This window comes from Saccopteryx bilineata, chromosome 9 (assembly GCF_036850765.1).
Source record: "Saccopteryx bilineata isolate mSacBil1 chromosome 9, mSacBil1_pri_phased_curated, whole genome shotgun sequence".
NCBI lineage: Eukaryota > Metazoa > Chordata > Mammalia > Chiroptera > Emballonuridae > Saccopteryx > Saccopteryx bilineata.
Genome location: NC_089498.1, coordinates 20,673,775 through 20,688,127, shown reverse-complemented (window position 1 = coordinate 20,688,127; position 14,353 = coordinate 20,673,775).

Here is a 14,353-nt window from a genome sequence, read left to right as displayed (position 1 = left end):
AATTACCACAGACCTTTGGTTAATACCAAAAGCCAAAATAGTAGGGATAAACTGAAATAAAGATTCAGGAGGAGATTAAAACAGTAACAATTGTGCAAATTACCTCAAGAGGGTCATAGAATATATTTATCTATCAAAATTCTTGTTTTCTTTTTTTAGGTGAGAGAGTGAGACTGACTTTCACATGAGTGCCTACCAGGGGTCCACCCAACAACCCCTGTCTAAGGCCGATGTTCACAACCAAGCTACTTTTAGTGCCTGAGACCAACACTGGCACAAACCCAGTTGTCCTCAGTGCCTGGAGCCAAGACTTAAACCAATCAAGCTGCTAGCTGGATGAGGGGAAGAGGGAGAGAAGGGGGAGAGAAGCAGATAGTTGCTTCTCCTATGTACCCTGACCAGGAATCAAACCCAGGACATCCATATGCCAGGCCAACGCCATATCCACTGAGCCACTGGACCACAAATGCTTATATAATGTATCAATATATGTCTAACTATTGAAAAATATTATATATATATATATATATACACACACACACACACACACACACACACACATATATGCACACACAATTATATCCAATTTGGCTTTTCTTTGGGACTTTTCAGTGTTTCTCTGGAAAAGGGAAACGTCAACCTCCATAATCTCATCATTAAAACAAAGAAACAAAAATTATAAAAATAAATTAATTTTTAGAGCATAAAATCTAAGAATTTCAAATATCAGATTATGAAAGCAATTTTGTGTCTTTTTGTTAATCTACATTTTAATTCTAAACTACATATAAAAATAAGGTCATTTTTAAATTTTTTGATAATTCATTTTTTCTTTTGTAATTTCTTTGTAGATTTAAAAAGTATTTACCACTCATTAAATTAAAAAAGGCAAAATGTGTTTTTATATACCATTATTAATTACAGCATTAATATGGAATTTATAATATAATCCTTAAAAATGTACTAATCTAAGATAAAACAGTTCTCATTTAAAATTACCTCTTCATAATATACCACACAAAAATGATGAACTGATTTTTAAAATTCCTAAGAGGGTTGACAAGATTATAAATTACTATGAAAATGGTCCATGGATCAGAAGAGGTTGGGAAATGCTGATCTCTGAGGTCTATTTCAGCTCTAAAATTCTATATTTTAAATGAGACACCGCTGACTTTTCTAAATTAGTGGAAAATAAACTTGCAGAGATTGCCAAATCCCCATCTCTCCCACTAGATACTTCCAAATTCACATGAATATAGCATATGAAGTCGAAAGCCTTAAACATATGAAAATCTGGAAATGGGAAAAATAGATAAGTACATTCAAAATGAACATTTTCTCTGTATCTTATCTTTTCTCTTGTACATTATCTATTTGCTGGGTAATTTACATTATTCAATGTGCCATTTGAGGTTTAAAATTTGTGAGACATTAGCCTGCATACATTGTAATACCCTGGTAATAAACTGGACTTAAAATGTGCCTAGATTTCCAACCTAAATTTTCAGCAACATCATTCAAGTCCCTGAGAATATTCTTTTAAATAATCAAATCAGTGAAAGGAGCAAGAGAAAAAAGTAAGATCGCAAGACACCCAACATCTTTGAACTCATGGATCAGACGAAGACGGGTCAGGATGCCGAGTAACAAGACAGGAGACTCAGGGCTCTTAGTTCCTTACAGGAGAGTATGGATCTTAAACAAAATTACATCATCTATCAAGGATTTATGTTCCAGAAAGGACTAGATTATAGTAATTGGTCCTGAACTTTAGTGACATGTAACAGGGAGTACCATTATTTTTCTGTTAAGAGTCAGAAAGTAAACGTTTTAGGTTTAGATGCTATACAGTTTCTGTCATAAGTATTCAATTAGCACTGTAGTGAGAAAGCAGCCATAGACAATAAGTAAACCAGTGAGCATGGCTATGTTTCAATAAAACTTTATTTATAAAAACAGGTGGCAGGCAGGACTCGGCCTGCAGTTTGCTACATAAGAGCTGATGTATATTAACTTTCTAAATGACACACTTTCAGGATGAGGTGGGTGGAGATATCTAATAGAAGTGAAAGAATTGGAGAATCGTAATGATTGCAAATACATAAGATTTTTAACCCATTTGACTTGCATTTAGAATCTCTATTTAGTGTAATAACAACATGTATGTACACAATAAAATTTATCCTCTCTGAGTGCAATCAACTTACACTATTTCCTCACAACTAACTTCCTCATGGGGCAGCTCAACTAGTATTAGTCCCACTTTATAGGTAAGGAACTGAGAGTGAGAGACCCTAACTTTTCAAAGATTTGTGAGTTAGTGACGGAGCTAGCACTGGCCTTCCAGTTTTCTGATACTTCTGGTTGCTCCTTCAAATGTTTAAAACACACACACACACAGAATTTGTTTCTAAGACAAATCAATGCCAGTAGAATAAAAAATTTACTACCAGAATTAGGATATTTATGAGAAGCTTAGGAAACAACTAAAATTAGCAATAAAATAGCAAAAAATGTATATATTCAATTGACAATTTCAGTAGGGTTCAGTCATTAAAGTTTCTTGTGCTGAACTAAATAATTTGCAATGTTACCTCAATTTTAAAATGCTTTGGAAATCACAGCCTTTTGTAACAAAGAATCAGGGTAGCAGATACATTCATTTATAGTGAAACTTTCTTCAATTTCAGTTCTCTTTATTCCCTGCTCCTCAATGCATTCATGCAAAGAACATATTCATGTGTTACACTGAAGTTTTAAAAATTGAAAAATCCAAACACAAAATTATCAGGCTATCACTATCATGATGTATATGTGGAATTCTACACACTATAAAGACAATTTTCTCTTTTGCAGTGATAATTATCAATTGAGAGCCATTTTTCACAGATATGACATAGATTCTTAAGTTATTTAATAAATTGAACTTTTCACTTGGCATCGTGGAAATGACAGTGTGGTAAGTTAATGTGTTCCTTTCATTGTTAGCATCTAATGAGAAAAAGGCAAAGATCAACTTAATATATAATAATAGGTTCTTGCCCAATGACTCATAGGACATTGTAGAAGCAAAAGTTTCACGGGAAATAAAATGTAGAAAAATGGTGGGAAAACTGAATCATCACACAACACACACTAATAAAGGAAAGCCAAACTCCAGAGCTTTGCCGTAAGTTCATTGAAATAGTCCCATCCAGTGTATTAAAAAGCTTTGGTACATATATACAATGGAATACTACTCAGCCATAAGAAATGATGACATCGGATCATTTACAACAACATGGATGGACCTTGATAACATTATACTGAGTGAAATAAGTAAATCAGAAAAAACTAAGAACTATATGATTCCATACATAGATGGGACATAAAAATGAGACTCAGAGACATGGACAAGAGAGTGGTGGTTATAGGGGGGGGAGGGCATGGGGGAAGGGGAGGAGTACAAAGAAAACCAGATAGAAGGTGACAGAAGACGATTTGACTGGGTGATGGGTATGCAACATAATCAAATGTCAAAATAACCTGGAGATGTTTTCTCTGAACATATGTACCCTGATTTATCAATGTCACCCCAATTAAAATTAATAATAAAAAAATAGTCCCATCTAAAATTAGTAGTGAGACTTCCTTATTTAACATAAGAACTTGTAACAATTAAAAAAAATGTAAAAAATAGTGAAAAAATGTCCAATAAAGTTCATTTAAAAAATTTTCAATATTGTACTTTGAGTAGCACTATCAAATTGATTAGCTCATTCATGTATCATAGAAATGTACACTTGAAACCCGTATGATTCTATTAACCAATGTCACCCCAATAAATTTAATAAAATTTTAAAATAAAATAAATCAATTGGCTCATCAAAATAATGGATCAGAGATTTAAAATGAATTCAGGGTGTAAAAAGAAAAATAATCATAATAATGAAAATTATTTAAATAATCCCATCAGGCTAAAATCCAAAGAATCAACATAATAATTAAAATACCAAATGTGAAAATACATTTTCCCATAATTAAATCCACCGTCAGCGCTTTAGTTTCAGCTAAACATCACATAGAATATTAAATTAATGTTGTTAAGTTAATCTTTAATGGTTTTTGTACTTAAAATTTTCTAGTAACCTGTAAATTTAGCTTAGTTTTATAGTTATATGAAAGCTGTACACATAGGACATTAATGCCTAATTTAATGCTTGTCCAAATTTAAACAATATACCATATCAAATGGCTAAAAATGATTTCTAGCAATAGCAGGAGTCCAAAAACCAAATCTAGTTCTTTAAGAGAACAGTTTGGGATGCACAGCTCCTTCAATCAGACACACATTTCTTCTCTGAGAGGGGCTGGAATGGGAGGAGTACCTGAGTCTGGGAGCTAATTAAAGGGCATCCTCAGAACAATTCTTGAGGTGTCCTGGTGTAGGTCTGACCCGCCACCAGACTGTTGCCCTGTGTTCCCTTGCCCACAAGGAGCCCATTTGCCTATTTAATGTTTCCACACATCTCATGATAACATAGTTAACATGAGATTTTCTTACCATGGCTATCTTTTGAAAATATTTTGAAATTTATATCTGTTATAACGAGGTTTCTAAAACAAATAAGGTGAAATTAGAAATTGCCCTGAAACCTAAGAGAAATTCAGTTCAATGCAATTCAGTTCAATATATACCAGCACTTACTAGGTAAAAGACATTTACAGAGCAATAAAGATAGAGAGCTGAATTGGATAACGGTCCTCTACACCAACACGCAGAAGCAGTTTTACTGAGGACACATTTCACTCACTATCCAGTGGCTATTACAATATTTCAAGCCAACAAAGGCAGGGGGTGGGGTGGGTTAATTTTAATTTGATAGGAATGATTTCCATACAAATACAAAAGATTATTTGTACTTTTTAAAGATCTTAATAACAATAGTGATAAATAGCAAGATTTCATGAGCCCTTACTGTACTAGGCATTGTACTTAGCAAGTGGCATCTATTATTCCATTTAATTCTCACAACAACTTTATGAGGCAAGTATCATTGTCATCTCCTTTTAAAACAATGGAAAACCTACAGCAAAAAATGAATTAGCATTTACAGCTTGCAAAACACAGCTAATACAATTAGGTAGAAAGACAAACTGCCACATTTTAGGCCAAAAATATCTGCATAGCAATAATTCTCAATAAGTGTATTAGTTAATACACACAGTGAAATTTTTTTTTTCTGTATTTTTCTGAAGTTGGAAACAGGGAGGCAGTCAGACAGACTCCCACATGCGCCCGACCGGGATCCACCCAGTATGCCTACCAGGGGGCGATGCTCTGCCCATCTTGGGGCATCGCTCTGCGGCAACCAGAGCCATTCTAGTGCCTGGGGCAGAGGCCATGGAGCCATCCTCAGCACCCAGGCCAACTTTGCTCCAATGGAGCCTTGGCTGCAGGAGGGGAAGAGACAGAGAGGAAGGAGAGGGGGAGGGGTGGAGAAGCAGATGGGCACTTCTCCTGTGTGCCCTGGCCGGGAATCGAACCTGGGACTCCTGCACGCCAGGCCAATGCTCTACCACTGAGCCAACTGGCAAGGGCCTGAAAATTTTTTATTAAAAAAGATAGTCTAAATACTATCCCTTAGCATAGAATGCCCAGCCTCAATTCGCTCATTTCCGGGTCACTAGTTCATTTACTGACTTCATGTCTTATTGGTGGATACTTATTAGAGGGTCATCTTCTTCTATATAGACTTCTGACACAGAGGGTGAAGATGACTTTATAGCTTAATTAACTAGTAAGTTTGCAAAAATCTAAATATGTTTACTTTTCTCAGTTCAGTCAAGGAAGTTTTCTTGTTTCTTATGTGATAGCTCCTCCTTTGGTCTGATGAAGTCTTTGGTTTGATACTCTGCACCAAATCTGTACATGTCAGATCTTTAATTGCAGAAAAAGACAATAAAATAATTTACAAAGACAGTAAAAGGCATGAATAGCATTGTACTTTCCCATCGGACATGGCCCCCTTCTCTTACTCTGTGCCTGACACAGAGTATCTCTTGTAAACACAAAATTTCTTGCAAAGAACTCACATAAGATAAACAATATAAAATGCATTTTTAAATGTATATAGGCAACCTAGAAATCAACATGTATAACTCAGAACATTTTAATGCTTTGATCGATTTTCAACTCTTTACAACAGATTAGCTCAAAAAATTCACAAAATATAATAAACTAAGTCACAGTCACCTATTCAGTCATTAACTATAATCTCAGTGGAGAAACTCTACCAAGCATTTCTCACAAATGAGCTAGCAAGAGCTGAAAACTTTACATGTAGGAAAGTTTCACACATACCTCAGTGTCAGGTCTGTTGAGCCTGTGTTCAAAAAAGCAAGTTCTGGCCTGACTTGTGGTGGTGCAGTGGATAAAGCGTCGACCTGGAAATGCTGAGGTCGCCGGTTCGAAACCCTGGGCTTGCCTGGTCAAGGCACATATGGGAGTTGATGCTTCCAGCTCCTCCCCCCTTCTCTCTCTCTGTCTCTCTCTCCTCTCTCTCCCTCTCTGTCTCTTTCTGCTCTCTAAAAATGAATAAATAAAATTTTTTAAAAAAGCAAGTTCTGTCCCTACTCCAGTCCTATAGTAGACAGTATCACACAGCAGCAATGTTCTATAAGAACGTTGACCTTAAACTGTTAAAGTAAAGAAATCACATGTAGATTACTCACCCGAGTGAGCCCCTGAAGCCCCAGGACTGCGGTGGAAATACACTGGTTCTGGCATGAAAAGTTAATTCACTACTTCGCTGCTCACCTGCCAGGCAGTTTTCTCGGTTCTCCTAGCATTCTATTGATTTCCATTGATTTAACTTGCTTAATTCTAAGGTGTATCTTGAAATGGACACTTCATTGGTTTTCATTTTCATTGGTTTCAACAAAGTCTACTTAAAATGTGGCAGAGAATTAAATAACTTAAAGACTACTGTGGGTACTCAGACTTTCACTTCTAAAACTAAAAGCTCCCACTAAACACCTTTGAAAACAAAGTCAGTGCTCCATGTTTCCCGGATTATAATTCATGCTCCATGTTTCCCGGATTATAATTCACTGTAGCACAGTGATTTATTAAATATTAAACTTTTTTTGGATAAAGCATCAATATTCTTTGTTTTACATCAAAACTTTTGTGCCTGTAAAATGTCACCGCCACCATCTTCCCTTGTTCTCTTTCTTTGCATTTTGATATTAACAAAATAAAACTGGGATTATTACATTTTTGGCACACTGCACAGTGACTGCTACCCAAATTATGTAACCATTCTACAGCCCGTTTCCTCTAAGCACCACAATCTTATTTGTCAAGTCCCCTAGAGCAACCAAGGCATGTGGGAAACAGATGGAGAAAAGCATGGCTGAGTAGGAATGGGAAAGAGGTTTCAAATGAAGAGAACTGTAATAAGAAGGAAACCTTGATAGAAATCAGAGTCAAGCATCCTGACTGGGACAGAGCTTTGAGTGAGAGGAGGATAAGAATCAGAGAAAGAATGGAAAAGCCACAGAAGCAGGATATGAAGGGGGTTAGGGGGTGGTAAAATCCTGAGAAACACAAGGTATACCGGTGCTGATTATCACCATTCAATTTTATAATAATCAAAAATGGATTTTTATCTTGGCATCCAGAATGTCCATTGTATGGGTTCTCTAAATGATGGGGTCTTAACCTGGATGCTTAAGCCTTAACAGGATCATTGATGTGTCTCAGGCCTCCCTGAATCCTCTGAAATACTTGAGGTAGGAGTGTGTAAGGTGTATGTGTGTGTGTGTTTCTCAAAGAAATCCATGACCCCAAATAAGAACCACTGCTTTAGAAGCTAAAGTCACTGCATATCCATCCATCTTCCATTAGCACAGGTGAAAAAATACCACAGTGACTTTCATGACTGATTTCCCCTGCAGCTTTTCTTATGGGTCAAATGACTCATTTGAATTACAGGTCACCAACTGGGATAGAAGAATGTGTGGTCATATTCACTAGGATGAAAACTTCCCCTCAACTACCCACACTGAATGCAACATGCAAACAGATACATTTAGGGGCATTCTGAGAAATAATGTGCTCTACAGGGTTAAGGCAGGGGCATCTTTTAGTCAAGGAAAAGCTATCTGACACTTCCAACACAAAGGAAGGATGTTAACCCAGAAGAGAGAATGAATGCCGTAATTAATGAATGGGATAAGAATGGAAAGCATTGGACATGAATTCTGTCTTTCATAATGCCACAGAAGAATGCAAATACTTCTATTACTATCCACTAACCAAAGACACTGGGAATGAGCATGAGTAAACAAGGCACTCCATCATCTCTCTCTAGAAATATTTATATTAGACTAGGCATGGCAGATACAATATTGGTTAACTTACGTTGTAGCTGCCATGGTTTCTACGTCTTTCCTGACCATAAATAAAACTTTGTGCACTGGCTCTGTCAGCTAAACAAACATCTGTCATCAACAGTTAACACCTACACACATATCGCCATGTACATGCACACACACATCTACACACCTGGAGAGAGAAAACATATTCAAACCTTTTGAAAACCAGATGTAGTTACAGGAAATGGTCCATTTCTACCAAACCAACTTTGTTATAGTTTTTACTTTAATAGTGAACCCTTAAGGAATCCCACTTTCTTGATTTATTCTATTAAAAGCACTGAAGCTCTCTTAAGCATCTCACTTTGTATTACTTTACAGAATACCTTCCAAGGAAACCCCACTGCGCAGTAGGAAAGGTGCATGTTAAAGGTACAAATCCATCAACTGTTTTACACGCTGAACTAAACTGGTTTTCAACACCACTGGAGCCCTCTCCAAAGAAGGTGCCCATATTTAATGTCTAGACCTTTCAAGATGTTTGAACAAGAGATTAAGCCTTGTATTTTACACTCTCACCAATTTGAAATATTCATGTGGTGATAGGGTGGGTCTGAGATGTCCAGGACTTATCATCAAGAAATAGCTGATAACATCATAAAAACTCTGCTAACTGAAATTAATTCTTACCAAAACTCACAAACCAAGAGGACTGAAGCTCCACCAATGGAGAAATACAGATGAAAACCTGTAGGCTTCTGGTGAGCAAAAAGAATCTGACATGAAAATGTGGTTTAGGCTCTAAAAAAACTTTCCATTCTGATTTTTTACATTTGATTTTTTACCTGATCAGAAACCTAACGAACCTAAATTTTAGATACAGGTTGACTAGAATCAAAATACAAAAGGCAGAGCAGCACCTAACAATCTATTTTCATAAGAGCAAAAATTTTGCCTGGGATCTGCTTCCATTTAATTCTAAAGATAAAATGTTGTTTTTATCTTTATACTTTTACCTATTATTTATTTGTCATGTTATAACTTTGTGGAGATAATCTAATAACAGCTGAGAGAAGATGAAAAATGATCAGTGTGTGAAAATTCACAAAGCTTTATAAAAAAGTACTATCTCTCAGCTTCAAATTATCATATATTTCAAATAATATGGCTATTTTCTTTCATTTTTTTACCCATAAGATTTGTTGACTTATTCATTTACAAAGTGTCATAACCAGTCTAAGAAATTCTTAATATCGACTACACAAGACACTACTTTTATTTATTAGCAGGACCCAAAAATATCCTTTTGTATTTACTTCTGAAAACTTAAAACAGTTCCTTTCTTTTTTATTTTTCTTCAGCTTCTATTGCTTCCTTCTCTTGGAGGAAAAAAAAATATTTTTCACTTTAAGAATTCAAATAGGAATAGTTCAATGATTTAAAACCAACTCACTTATGCAGCCCTGGCTGGTTGGCTCAGCGGTAGAGCGTCGGCCTGGTGTGCGGGGGACCCAGGTTCGATTCCTGGCCAGGGCACATAGGAGAAGCGCCCATTTGCTTCTCCACCCCCCCTCCTTCCTCTCTGTCTCTCTCTTCCCCTCCCGCAGCCAAGGCTCCATTGGAGCAAAGATGGCCCGGGTGCTGGGGATGGCTCCTTGGCCTCTGCCCCAGGCGCTAGAGTGGCTCTGGTCGCGGCAGAGCGACGCCCCGGAGGGGCAGAGCATCGCCCCCTGGTGGGCAGAGCGTCGCCCCTGGTGGGCGTGCTGGGTGGATCCCAGTCGGGTGCATGCGGGAGTCTGTCTGACTGTCTCCCCATTTCCAACTTCAAAAAAATACAAAAAAAATAAAAAATAAAAAAATAAAACCAACTCACTTATGCAATATAAAACTATAAATGTCATCTCTAGTGGAACTATCCAAAGGAACATGACAGGATTCCTCCAAAGTTACTGGGGTGGGAAAAAGTGGTTTTATTTTCTCTGACTTCATCATCCTCAGCCCTTAGGGTGCTATGCAGCAGAGTGATCTTTTTCTAGAATGCAGTAGCATTCATTCTAAGGAATAAACCATCTTCAAATAGGAAACCCCTTCTAATGCCATCTAGCGCACAGAAGACAAGCCAAACTGGAAGATGAAAGCAATAAACCAAAATAGCGCTATACTACTCTCCATGAACAAATATAGAAATTCGGAGGTAGGAAGAAGGAGGGAAGAAAGGGGAAGGATGTACAATGAAAAAAGAAGTAATTTTGGAGATAACTATTGTAGTCAGAAATTTCTGGTGTTAAGAACTCAAAAAACCTTCCCTGAATAAATTCATATAATACTTATTATTAAGATGCTTGCATCCCTGCAAAGTAAACTTCCTTTGATTCCAAACTTTCAACCAAGTTCCTCAAACTTGTCTTATGCAAGTGATCTGGGGGTGGGGGTGGGGGTGGGGGTGGGGGTGGGGGTGGGGGTGGGGGTGGGGGTGGGGTGGAGGCAAAGGCATGTTTTCGTATCTAGGTTGCTGTGGCATGCAGAAATTTCCAGAAAGAAGGGAAGCTTGACAGAGTGTGGTTAAGATAGGGGCTGGGAAGTCACTGGAATCAAGTCCTTAGAGGTAAGAAAGGAAAAAAAAGGAAAAGGAAAGGAAAGAAAAGGAAAAGGAAAGGAAAGAAAAGGAAAAGGAAAGGAAAGAAAAGAAAAGAAAAGATCCCTGAAATTAACTGCAATTTTTGGTGAGAGCTTTGGGTCTCCAACAGGACATGTTGTCTAACCATCATCATTTGAATCTCAAAGGACCAACTACTGCCAGCCGACATCTGGGTACCTCTCACAGTCCTGTGTGGTTAAACTTCTCTCATAGGCTTCTGTGAATCAACAACTTCTTCACTAAAGCAAAGGAACTCCACTTGACCTTATTTCAGGGGGGCAGATTTGAAGTATGTACTTGTCTCCTGCCACACATGAATTTCTTCTTTTTTCCAGATTTTTACAGTTTTTATTTTTCTATTTGATACTGTGAAAAAGAGGGAGGAAAAAAGCCTGATTTGTATTATTCCCTTTGGTCCTGGAAATGACTCATGAAATGCCCCTGAATTGAGAAAGCCCAGTTGCCACAGCCTTGGCCTTTAACCTACTGAGGGAAGCTCAGGTTGAGCCCGAGAGCTGCCTGTTTTTCTGGGAGTCACTGGAGCAACAGTGATGTGGGCGGGGTGGCTCTGTGCTTCAGGTATATGCCCGCCCCTCCGTGAGTGCGGCAAAGCCCGGCGTTTCATTTTAATCATTCTCAAGACAGAATTAGACCCTGGCTTATAGCTGCAAATGAGAAATAAAGTTAATGTGCTCTCTGTCCCATGTATCCCTTAGAACTTCTTGCTTATAATAATATGGAGATAAAGATTCATTGTGTGTATAAAATTGGTTTTCCAACAAATTCTATGGCTCTTAAAATAAAAATAAGATTCCCAGGATAAAAAAAAAAAAATGACTGCGCAAAGAAAAACAACCAAAGCAGGGAGAAAATAACAGACAGAAGAAAACAAACAGTTAAGGTCCATTGAAGAACAACATGCATAACCTGGCTAGATAGTCTCCCCCGCGAGCTGAGATTTGATGGGTTCGAACTGTATTGTGACTCTGCTCTGGAACAAAACGCAGAGGAAAGACATTTGTCTGCTTGGGCTTCTCTCCAGGCAGCTTTCTGGGAAGCTCAGACCGTCAGACAGTCTGGAGCAGGAAATGGGAAGGTACATGTGAGAAACAGTCTTGAGAATGGCCCAATGCGCTGTGCACGGTTGCACAAGTCCTACATGGCGAAGAAGGTCTGCAAGACATGCCAGACTGTTTTGTGGCTGCTAGAAGGAAGATTCTGCTCTGGAAATAGAACAGTTAGGGTTTTGGGGGCAGGCTTGGATACATACCAAGCTTAAATACAGTCAGACAAACTGGTTTGTACTTATATAGTTAGCTTACGGGAAGCTAGCAGAAAAAAAAAAAAATGGGTGTAAACAGGCAGACAGAAAAGGTGACCGGTGGCTGTCCGGCAAAAAGGCAAGCCCTTGGTTCCTGAAAAGCGTCTCAAGAGTTCTGTCCATGCCTTTTACTCATGTATTTACTCACCGACCTACCTACCTACCTACCCACCGACTTGAAAAGAATCCTAAGGGGCGGCAAAAACTTTTCATCAGTCTTCTCCCCCTTGACCTTGCTGCGGCAGAGACGAGCTGAACAGCAAAACAGTTGACATCTAAAACCGTATTTACAATGTTCATTTCATTGAGAACCACGCTCATTTATTGTTGACTGTACAATTTTATTTTATGCTACTAAATATAGAACGGAAATGTGGATCCCAGCCGTTGCTAAAGGACTCTGTGTTGTTTTTGAAAAGCAGCAGGTAGACTGTACTGGTCTCTTCCCTTACTGAAATGCATGTAGGGAGAAAATAAATACCAGAGGAAATCCTCTAGGACAGTAAAGACACAGCAGCCCCTGAATCGACCTGTTCATAGAGACCATGTTTCTGCCCACCCCACCCCCCATCATTGTTCTCACTATTTGTGTGCGTGTGCATCTTTCTGAACTCCCAAAGAGCTCAGTGTTACCAGCAGATGTTTAGAACCACACCCGCCGGTAACAAATACCACATATTGTATGATTCCATTGACAGGAAATGTCCACAACCAGCAAATCCATAGAGACTGTAGGAGGTGGAATGGTGGTCACCTGCAGATGGGAGTGAGAGGAAGGGAACAAGGAGGAAATGGTGAGTTGGGGGCTAATGGGTATGGGATTTCTTTTTGTGGGTGGTGAAAATGATCTAAAACTGATTGGGCCATGGCTGAACAGCTCTGTGAATATACCAGGATTATTTGAATATGTCGTCGAATTATGCACTTTAAATGGGTGAAAGGTATGGTATGTGAGTTACATCTCAATAAAGCTGCTAAAAAAAATAGTAAAAGAAAGAAAATGCCAAGGAGAGTAAATATAAAAGGCTTCCTTATTATCAATATAAACTTCAGAAGGAAGGAGACTTACTTGGATCTTGGATGAGTTTGGTTTAAATTTGGTTTTCTCTGTAGCAACTGGACCAAATACTGCACTAATTGCATTCTCCACGGGTCAAATGCCTACAAGTTAGTGGCAACATCTGAAAATGAACATGGTAACCAAGGAAATTCTGTGAGCCCTAGTGGGTCACTGAGTGGTTAACTGGATGACTGGCACCAGCTCCTCCGATTCTGTTGCTTCTGGTTCTCAAACCTCTCATCAGTTAAAGTCAGTGGGTTTTCAACATCCTAAGGTAGAAAGGAGGTTGTAATGTTTGCATGAAGATAATTAGAAAAATGAAAATATTTAGCAACGTTTTCTGATATACAATACTATCCTTTGCTAGGCAGAAATAGTATATTATAGTACGGAATATAATTTTTTATAAAAGCTGTGTGGGGTATTTGTTACAAGTTGTGTAATATCTCCATACTACACGTTTTTCCATGTGGACAAAATTTATTTGGAGTTTTTCCTATGAAATTTAAATACCAATATGTTGATGGGGATTTAAAAAAAAAAAAACTTGTAAATATTTCTTTTTAACTGAGCACCACTGGTGACAACATTAAAATCAGGGCATATAATTCTCTAGATTATAGACACAAGGAAAGAAATTTTAGCACAAACACAATGAAACTCCTAACTCAAGATTCACTTTCTAGCCCAATGTATAGATATTGGGGAGGGAAAGGGAGGAGTGAATAACCCTTAAAAAGCTAGCAATCTGACATAAAGTTGAATGAATTTTACTACCTTCTCAAGGGAAAAGAGGCAGGACAATAGGCAGTTTTCTCAGAGCAATTTTCATTTTTTAATCATTCGCAGCACAGCCCAACCAGTGTGATTAACATTCCCCTATCTGTCTGAACACAGAGGCTCTCAACTTTCCACATTTAAGTTCTACAGAGAGTTTTAATGTGTTATCAATTAGACAAGTTTTTCCTTC